Consider the following 10,734-nt stretch of genomic DNA (forward strand, 5'->3'; position numbering starts at 1 on the left):
TGACTGACAGGTTAAGGGCTCGATTAAATCCGTATCGCCGAAGTATCGCAGAAGATCTGCATTACATTGCATTTCCACATAACACGATGGGGGCGATGAAACAACGGAGCCCCTTTCATTTTCAATGGAGGGAAGTGAAATGGGTGGAGGGACCGTTGGGCGATGCGAGCATGGCGAGGGAACGTGAACAGGGCGGGACCAAAGTTCAGGAAAGCTGAACTTTATGCAAATACTCCACGAGATCGCAATGCAATCGAAGCTCACTATAGCTTCCAGCCCCTACTGGATTGGCTGTTGATACTTAGCACTACCTAGTCCGCTTGCTAGCTTGCACTCACATGAAGGCGAAGCTAACATGGCTATCCAAATTATTGTGTTATGTGGAAATCCCCTCATATAGTTTGATTTAAATTTAAAGGCAATGTTCCCGCGTTCGCGGAGAATGCATTCACGGGAAACGCTGCATATGTCGGCTCAATCGGAAATTACATTTAAATTGTAATGCTGATCTTCCGCGGTACTTCCGCAATACAGCCCTAACACTTTGAAGGGTTGAGCTTTATCTAGCCTGAAACCCAGCCTGATAATCTGATAAAAGTCCAAGTAACTTTGTTCTGAAACTTGAATGTGTGTTCATGAGCAGCATGTAAAAAGGAGCAGCAATTTCAGCCATTAAAAACATGTTGTTTTACAATTGATGTATTGTATTTCAAACATATTGTACAATGCAACCATATGGTACTCAATGGGTTGTATTTGTTTATTCAAAATAGTAATAAACCCATAACAAGAACCTATTGTTTGAAATGCTGCTGACATGGAGCACTAGCCTATGTCTAATGCAGACACAGCTGAATGCAGGACTAGGGTCTGGGAATGCTTCGGCACGAAGCCAGGTCTAAAGGCGACTGTCCCATTGTCCCCTTCCGTGTGTGTGTGTGAGAGCAAAAAAATGTGTGTGTTGGGGGAATGAACCTGTCTGAGTCAGGCAGCCCCACGCTGCCCAGCAGGATCCCGTGTTCCCCACTTTGAATCACTTCCTCCTCCACATTCCAGGGCTTCTTTCCCAAATGCTGCACTCTGTGACTCAGGACGTGACCTCACACAGGCCCAGACCGGAGCTGCAGTACTCACACAGTCACAGACCTCCCCTCGACAGGTTTAAAATAAGCTTCAATGGCAGACTGGCTGGCCCTGTCCAGGAAAGCCACTCGGCTGTTATCTTCCTCCTATTCAGCTCTCAACACATATGAACAGCATCCATGTGTGTGTGTGTGTACACACACTGACAGGGAAAACAGCCTGTCACTTCCTGGTCCATGAGCACGCAAGTCAGACCCTTTGTTTGCAGGCTATTCTTAGTTTCATCCTTTTTATACAGCAATATATACTGGCAGCCTTTGGTTTATAGGCCATGTTGTTGTGTTTTGTTGTTACATTGTAACAGTGGAAAGGGGGAGAAGACACACAGATGTATGCTGTTTTAATGGCAGATAGATTTGTTTTACAGAGAGAGCCTCACAGGTCTGCATGCACGCTATTCTCAACCAGTGGTCTGCAGGGAGATATTCCATTCTGATCTGGACCAGAGCATGAGGCATGCACGCAACACAGCATCTGGACTGACTTACATCACACCTCTCAGAGGAAAGAAAGTTGAGTAACACAAATGGACTGTAGTGATAGATATCTAAGGCCTGTTTAAATAGTTTTATGCTATGTTGGAATACTTTGAAAATGCATCCTTCCTTGGATACAGTGGCTTGCGAAAGTATTCACCCCCCTTGGCATTTTTCCTATTTTGTTGCCTTACAACCTGGAATTAAAATTGATTTTGGGGGGGTTTGTATCATTTGATTTACACAACATGCCTACCACTTTGAAGATGCAAAATATTTTTTTGTGTGAAACAAACAAGAAATAAGACAAAAAAACTATTACAGCTGCAAGTCTCTTGGGGTATGTCTCTATAAGCTTGGCACATCTAGCCATTGGGATTTTTGCCCATTCTTCAAGGCAAAACTGCTCCAGCTCCTTCAAGTTGGATGGGTTCCGCTGGTGTACAGCAATCTTTAAGTCATACCACAGATTCTCATTTGGATTGAGGTCTGGGCTTTGACTAGGCCATTCCAAGACATTTTAATGTTTCCCCTTAAACCACTTGAGTGTTGCCTTAGCTGTATGCTTAAGGTCATTGTCCTGCTGGAAGGTGAACCTCCGTCTCAGTCTCAAATCTCTGGAAGACTGAAACAGGTTTCCCTCAAGAATTTCCCTGTATTTAGCGCCATCCATCATTCCTTCAATTCTGACCAGTTTCCCAGTCCCTGCCGATGAAAAACATCCCCACAGCATGATGCTGCCACCACCATGCTGATGGTGATGAGAGGTGTTGGGTTTGCACCAGACAAAGCGTTTTCCTTGATGGCCAAAAAGCTCAATTTTAGTCTCATCTGACCAGAGTACCTTCTTCCATTTGTTTGGGGAGTCTCCCACATGGCGTTTGGCGAACACCAAACGTGTTTGCTTATTTTTTTCTTTAAGCAATGGCTTTTTTTTGGCCACTCTTCCGTAAAGCCCAGCTCTGTGGAGTGTACGGCTTAAAGTGGTCCTATGGACAGATACTCCAATCTCTGCTGTGGAGATTTGCAGCTCCTTCAGGGTTATCTTTGGTCTCTTTGTTGACTCTCTGATAATGCCCTCCTTGCCTGGTCCGTGAGTTTTGGTGGCCGGCCCTCTCTTGGCAGGTTTGTTGTGGTGCCATATTCTTTCAATTTTTAAATTATGGATTTAATGGTGCTCCGTGGGATGTTCAAAGTTTCAGATATTTTTTTATAACCCAACCCTGATCTGTACTTCTCCACAACTTTGTCCCTGACCTGTTTGGAGAGCTCCTTGGTCTTCATGGTGCCGCTTGCTTGGTGGTGCCCCTTGCTTAGTGGTGTTGCAGACTCTGGGGCCTTTCAGAACAGGTGTATATATACTGAGATCATGTGACAGATCATGTGACACTTAGATTGCACACAGGTGGACTTTATTTAACTAATTATGTGACTTCTGAAGGTAATTGGTTGCACCAGATGTTATTTAGGGGCTTCATAGCAAAGGGGGTGAATACATATGCACGCACCACTTTTCCTGTGTTTATTTTTTAGAATTTTTTGAAACTATTTTGTGTATGTCCATTACATGAAATCCAAATAAAATCAATTTAAATTACAGGTTGTAATGCCACAAAATAGGAAAAACGCCAAGAGGGATAAATACTTTTGCAAGGCACTGTAGGTGTAAGCAGGGGTGCCACTACATAGAACATAGAGTAGCTTTCACAGACAGTCATGTCAAGTGATTACTTCAACAAAGCGTGGTGGAAGGATGCATTTTCAAAGTATTCAAATGTGGCCTAAACATGCTGCAGACAACATAATGCAGTAGGAAGCCTGCAATAAAGTTGAAAATATATTAATACATAGGAAATAGTCGAGGAAACAGTCAAGCTCTTTTTGATTAAACTACTTTATTGATGCTTGATTTTAAAGATATGGATAACAATACAGGCAAGTCAATACCTCTGCTAAAAGCAGTATCACTTGAAAGCTTTTCCTAACTGTAACTGTTTGAAGGGTACCTTGTGTCATATAATTCAAAAATAAGCAATGGTTTGGTTGGATGATGAAGTTCTGACTTTTGTATGTCCAACAAAACTATTTGATTTCATTTCATTTTCAAAGATCAATTGGCTGTGAACTGAAAAAAGGTATAAAAAAAAGTTGACACTTTTAGCTACATTTTCTGCTTATATCTGTATCCAAATGCTCTGGCCTCATGTAAACTTTGTGTTAAAAAGGAACTGACAAGAAACACAGACAAACCTCAAATCCAAACACACAGCCACTAGGACTGTGGTCCCTTTCATTTGAACATAAACAACAGTTTACAGCAAACAAGACCAAGATGATACAACTTTTTGAGGGAGAAAGTGTATCCGAGTGGGATTTTTTAGGCAAAATTCACGGTTTACAGCTTTTGGCCTAGCTTCTGAGAACTTATTGAAACATCAATGCAGTCAACTGTTAACACTGATATGAACTCGTACGAGTCATCTTAAAGATCTGCTAGCACTATACACTAACCAGGCCAGTTTATTAGGTACACCAATCTAGTACTGGGTTGACGCCCCTTTGCCTCCAGAACAGCCTGAATTTGTCGGGGCATTCTACAAGGTGTTGGAAACGTTCCATAGGGATGTTGGTCCATGCTGACACGATGGCATCACGCAGTTGCTGCAGATTGGACGGCGGTACATTCATGCTGCAAACAGCCTGTTCCATCCCATCCTAAAGATGCTCTATTGCAGGGGTGTCAAACGTCCGGCCCGCGGGCCGGATCAGGCCCGCAAACGGGTTTAATCCGGCCCGCGAGATGATAAAAAAATAAAAATAATAATAATAATAATAATAATAATAATAATAATAATAATAATTTTGTAAAGTATAAAAATGCGCTGCAATTTTTCAATAAAATAAACTGCTGTTCCAATTGCGTCCACTGGATGGCGCAATAGCAATTGTGTTAAGCAAGCAAACTGTTTATACCGGGGCAGAGCAAGTAGGTCAAGCACGTGCAGCCAATGAGCTACTTTGTTTTGCCCGCGATATTTATTACGGCTTCTACTTTTAACATTATGTGCTTTGGCACCCTCATTGCCCCAATATGTCTCTGTCAAAAAAGAGAAAAGTGGACGCAGAGTGCAGAGTGTTCCAAGAAAAATGGTCATCCTATTTATTCACGGAATTGAATGGGAAAGCTGTATGTTTGGTGTGTTCAGAGCATGTTGCAGTGCTGAAAGAATATAACCTTCGTCGCCACTATGTGAGTCTTCATGCCGACAAATATGACAACTTTCAAGGACAGCGGAGATGAGAGAAGGTAAATGAACTGTTGGCGGGTCTGAAGAAACAGCAGTCTGTGTTTACTCACAGCCGAGACATCAGTGACGCTGCAGTGAAAGCTAGCTACCTCATTGCTAATGAAATCGCAGTGGCTTCAAAACCATTTAGTGAGGGTGAATTTGTAAAAACATGCATGATGAAGGCAGCGGAGATTGTGTGCCCTGAAAAGCGGCAGGCTTTTGCAAATATCAGCCTGACAAGAAACACAGTTGCAGACAGGATTTCTGATCTTTCAGTGGATTTGGACAGCCAGTTGAAGCAAAAAGTAAAGTCATTTATTGCGTTTTCGGTTGCAATTGATGAAAGCACGGACATTACAGATGTTGCACAACTGGCCATTTTCATCCGCGGAGTTGATGACACATTGACCGTCACCGAGGAGTTCGTGGAGTTGGTGCCGATGACAGATACAACGACAGCAGCTGATATTTTTACCGCACTCGTCGGCGCGCTGGACAGGGTCGGAGTGGACTGGTCCCGCGCTGTCAGCCTGGCTATAGATGGTGCGCCCTCAATGATCGGGAAAAAAGCAGGCGTTGTGACAAAGTTCAGAGAGAAAGTGCAATCTGCAAATGGAGGACGTGATTTTTTGACTTTTCACTGTATTTTGCACCAGGAGGCTTTGTGTTGCAAGTCATTAAAGATGGATAACGTCATGAAGGTGGTCATCCAAACTGTTAATTTCATCCGATCCAGAAGCCTGAATCACCGTCAGTTTGACAGCCTTCTCAGAGAGAAAGACCACATCTATGGCCTGCCATACCACACTGAGGTAAGATGGTTAAGCCGAGGTGCTGTGCTGAGGCGTTTCTTTGATTTACGAGAAGAAATTGAACAGTTCATGGAAGAAAAGGGCAAACCAGTGTTAGAATTTCATTCCGCAGAATGGATGCAGGACCTTGCATTTATGGTGGATGTTACAGAGCACCTGAATAACTTGAACAAACAGCTGCAAGGGCGCAACAAAGTTGTCACGCAGTATTATGACAGCATACGTTCTTTCAAGTTGAAGCTGTCATTGTGGGAGACGCAACTTGCCGGTGGTGATGCAGCTCACTTCCCCTGTCTGAAAAATGTGTGCGCGACCCAACATGTGGCAGACATGAAGCGGTTCAAAGATAAAATAACGGGACTGTTACGGGAGTTTGAGCAACGCTTTCAGATTTATGTTTATATGTTTTTATGTTGATGTGCTATTGTTTTTAATTGTTTTTATTTTATTTGTATATTTAACCTAGTCTTGACTCTGTGGTTCTTGCACTTGTTTGGGGAACAGGATTTCATAATTTTTATCTACATTTCTGCCTGAGAAATGACACCCTGATATAGTTCTGTGATCTGTGATATACTTCTGTGAATCACTGAGGCATTGTGTGTTTGTGTGTTCTTTGTCCTCAGAACTTTCAAATAACTTGAGGTGTTTTATGATTAATAGTGATGTTGTGCTTTTGGACACTGTCCTCAGGCTCCAGCTTTATGTTTATATGTTTTTATGTTGATGTGCTATTGTTTTTAATTGTTTTTATTTTATTTGTATATTTAACCTATTATTGACTCTGTGGTTCTTGCACTTGTTTGGGGAACAGGATTTCATTATTTTTATCTACATTTCTGCCTGGGAAATGACACCCTGATATAGTTCTGTGATCTGTGAAACAGTTCTGTTAATCACTGAGGCATTGTGTGTTTGTGTGTTCTTTGTCCTCAGAACTTTCAAATAACTTGAGGTGTTTTATGATTAATAGTGATGTTGTGCTTTTGGACACTGTCCTCAGGCTCCATCTTTATGTTTATATGTTTTTATGTTGATGTGCTATTGTTTTTAATTGATTTTATTTTATTTGTATATTTAACCTATTCTTGACTCTGTGGTTCTTGCACTTGTTTGGGGAACAGGATTTCATTATTTTTATCTACATTTCTGCCTAAGAAATGACACCCTGAAATAGTTCTGTGATCTGTGAAACAGTTCTGTTAATCACTGAGGCATTGTGTGTTTGTGTGTTCTTTTTCTTTAGAATTTTCAAATAAACTTGACGTGTTTTATGATTAATAGTGATGTTGTGCTTGTACTATTTTGGACACACTGTCCTCAGGCTCCAGCTTTATGTTGTATGTTGATCGTATTAAAACAAAGAAAACAATCTGAAGTTGTTGTTTTTAAGTTATATATACCATGATTTTTCCGGTCCGGCCCACTTGGGAATAGATTTTCCTCCATGTGGCCCCTGAGATAAAATGAGTTTGACACCCCTGCTCTATTGGGTTGAGGTCTGCGGACTGCGCAGGCCATTCAAGTAAACTGAACTCGCTGTCATGTTCCAGTCGATGTTTTTCCACTCCTCAATTGTCCAGTGTTGGTGATCGCATGCCCACTGGAACCACTTCTTCTTGTTTTTAGCTGATAGGAGTGGAACCCGGTGTGGTCGTCTGCTGCAATAGCCAATCCATGACAAGGATCGATGAGTTGTGCATTCCGAGATGCCGTTCTGCACACCACTGTTGTACTGCGCCGTTATTTGTCTGTTTGTGGCCCGCCTGTTAGTTTGCACGATTATTGCTATTCTCCTTCGACCACGCTCATCAACAAGCTGTTTTTGCCCACAGGACTGTCGCTGACTGGATGTTTTTTGGTTTGTCGTACCATTCTCGGTAAACCCCAGAGACTGTTGTGCATAAAAAGCCCAGGAGGGAGGTCATTTCTGAGATACTGGATCTGGCGCGCCTGGCACTGCTGATACCTAGGGCAGTTACGGTGACGTATTACCGCCACACCGGCGGTCACAAGTCATCAAGGCAGTCAAATTCCACGTGACCGTTTAGTCACGGTAATTAGTCTTCTCCAAGCTCTGATGCTGCTGATGGTCATTAGTAGCCTACCAAACGTGCTAACTGCCTTTTACTCAGCACTCTATTGTCCCTCTAATCACTCTGACATCAATGCAAATGTAATCGAAAATCTAATCAAACACTTCATGACAGCCCATGAGCTCATGTTGCGCAACATTTCTATAGGCTATGCAATTGCGTGAGAAAACAGAGTGGTGGCCTCTGTTATAAAGAGGAGGATCCCATCAGCTTTCTATTGGCTAGGCCTACTATAATTATTTCTAAACTTTCCTAATATTAAGCACATTGATTCTCTTTACAACAGGAGTATAGCCTACCTGGCTGGCATAAAAAAAATTAACTACAGAAAAGCGTCCTCCATTTGCTATTTAACTGCAGAGATTACATGTATTTTTTCCCCTGCCCCTGTTTCAACCCAGGGGCATGATAATGGTCCATTCTAAATCAAAACAAATTTCACACATATATTATTTAGTATATGTAAAGACAAGATTAAATCAAGAATAGTCTGATGGGTGACAATATTAGCCTATCACTTGTGAATTATATATTATCACTTGTGAATGATGCCCAGCGTAAGGCAAGAAACAATGCCTTTTTTTGCTACTTTTTCGAATAATAGTCGCTCACACACCTCATGTAGCCTAGCCCATAGGCCTATATGTTTGTAGCCTAGCCCATAGGCCTATATGTTTGTAGCCTAGCCCATAGGCCTATATGTTTGTAGCCTAGCCCATAGGCCTACAGTGGGGAAAAAAAGTATTTAGTCAGCCACCAATTGTGCAAGTTCTCCCACTTAAAAAGATGAGAGAGGCCTGTAGGTACACGTCAACTATGACAGACAAATTGAGAGAAAAAAAATCCAGAAAATCACATTGTAGGATTTTTAATGAATTTATTTGCAAATTATGGTGGAAAATAAGTATTTGGTCACCTACAAACAAGCAAGATTTCTGGCTCTCACAGACCTGTAACAACTTCTTTAAGAGGCTCCTCTGTCCTCCACTCGTTACCTGTATTAATGGCACCTGTTTGAACTTGTTATCAGTATAAAAGACACCTGTCCACAACCTCAAACAGTCACACTCCAAACTCCACTATGGCCAAGACCAAAGAGCTGTCAAAGGACACCAGAAACAAAATTGTAGACCTGCACCAGGCTGGGAAGACTGCATCTGCAATAGGTAAGCAGCTTGGTTTGAAGAAATCAACTGTGGGAGCAATTATTTGGAAATGGAAGACATACAAGACCACTGATAATCTCCCTCGATCTGGGGCTCCATGCAAGATCTCACCCCGTGGGGTCAAAATGATCACAAGAACGGTGAGCAAAAATCCCAGAACCACACGGGGGGACCTAGTGAATGACCTGCAGAGAGCTGGGACCAAAGTAACAAAGCCTACCATCAGTAACACACTACGCCGCCAGGGACTCAAATCCTGCAGTGCCAGACGTGTCCCCCTGCTTAAGCCAGTACATGTCCAGGCCCGTCTGAAGTTTGCTAGAGTGCATTTGGATGATCCAGAAGAGGATTGGGAGAATGTCATATGGTCAGATGAAACCAAAATATAACTTTTTGGTAAAAACTCAACTCGTCGTGTTTGGAGGACAAAGAATGCTGAGTTGCATCTAAAGAACACCATACCTACTGTGAAGCATGGGGGTGGAAACATCATGCTTTGGGGCTGTTTTTCTGCAAAGGGACCAGGACGACTGATCCGTGTAAAGGAAAGAATGAATGGGGCCATGTATCGTGAGATTTTGAGTGAAAACCTCCTTCCATCAGCAAGGGCATTGAAGATGAAACGTGGCTGGGTCTTTCAGCATGACAATGATCCCAAACACAGCCCGGGCAACGAAGGAGTGGCTTTGTAAGAAGCATTTCAAGGTCCTGGAGTGGCCTAGCCAGTCTCCAGATCTCAACCCCATAGAAAATCTTTGGAGGGAGTTGAAAGTCTGTGTTGCCCAGCGACAGCCCCAAAACATCACTGCTCTAGAGGAGATCTGCATGGAGGAATGGGCCAAAATACCAGCAACAGTGTGTGAAAACCTTGTGAAGACTTACAGAAAACGTTTGACCTGTGTCATTGCCAACAAAGGGTATATAACAAAGTATTGAGAAACTTTTGTTATTGACCAAATACTTATTTTCCACCATAATTTGCTAATAAATTCATAAAAAATCCTACAATGTGATTTTCTGGGGAAAAAAATCTCATTTTGTCTGTCATAGTTGACGTGTACCTATGATGAAAATTACAGGCCTCTCTCATCTTTTTAAGTGGGAGAACTTGCACAATTGGTGGCTGACTAAATACTTTTTTCCCCCACTGTATATGTTTGTAGCCTAGCCCATAGGCCTATATGTTTGTAGCCTAGCCCATAGGCCTATATGTTTGTAGCCTAGCCCATAGGCCTATATGTTTGTGGCCTAGCCCATAGGCCTATATGTTTGTAGCCTAGCCCATAGGCCTATATGTTTGTTGCCTAGCCCATAGTCCTATATGTTTTGATAAGGTTTGTATCACAACTAAAGTGGGCAAATAACTTCTTAGAATTAAGCACATTAATCCGCTTTATAAGGGGTGTAGAGCCTAACTGGCATACAAGTTTGGGGAAGATAATTTTCACACAGAAAATGCACCTTTATAATAAAAGCATTGCATAATCGCATTTAGGGTCACTTGATAATGGTGTTTTCTGCTTATAGCCTACTGCTGTGTGCGCATTTCTGCACTTATAATGTGAAGCAATAGCCTAATAGTTGATCAACATTTTAAGCTAAACGTTCTGATCTGTTGCGTCAGCCTCATTGCGTAAAACAGTTTTTTTGATGCTAGTGGTTGTATTAATTTGGGATCTATCGCATCCCACAACAGATCAGAACAATGTTTGGAATATTTATTTCTCGCACAGACTAGAATAGGTCCACTT

The sequence above is a fragment of the Coregonus lavaretus genome (assembly GCF_964263955.1).
Source record: "Coregonus lavaretus genome assembly, chromosome: 6".
In the NCBI taxonomy this organism is placed as follows: domain Eukaryota; kingdom Metazoa; phylum Chordata; class Actinopteri; order Salmoniformes; family Salmonidae; genus Coregonus; species Coregonus lavaretus.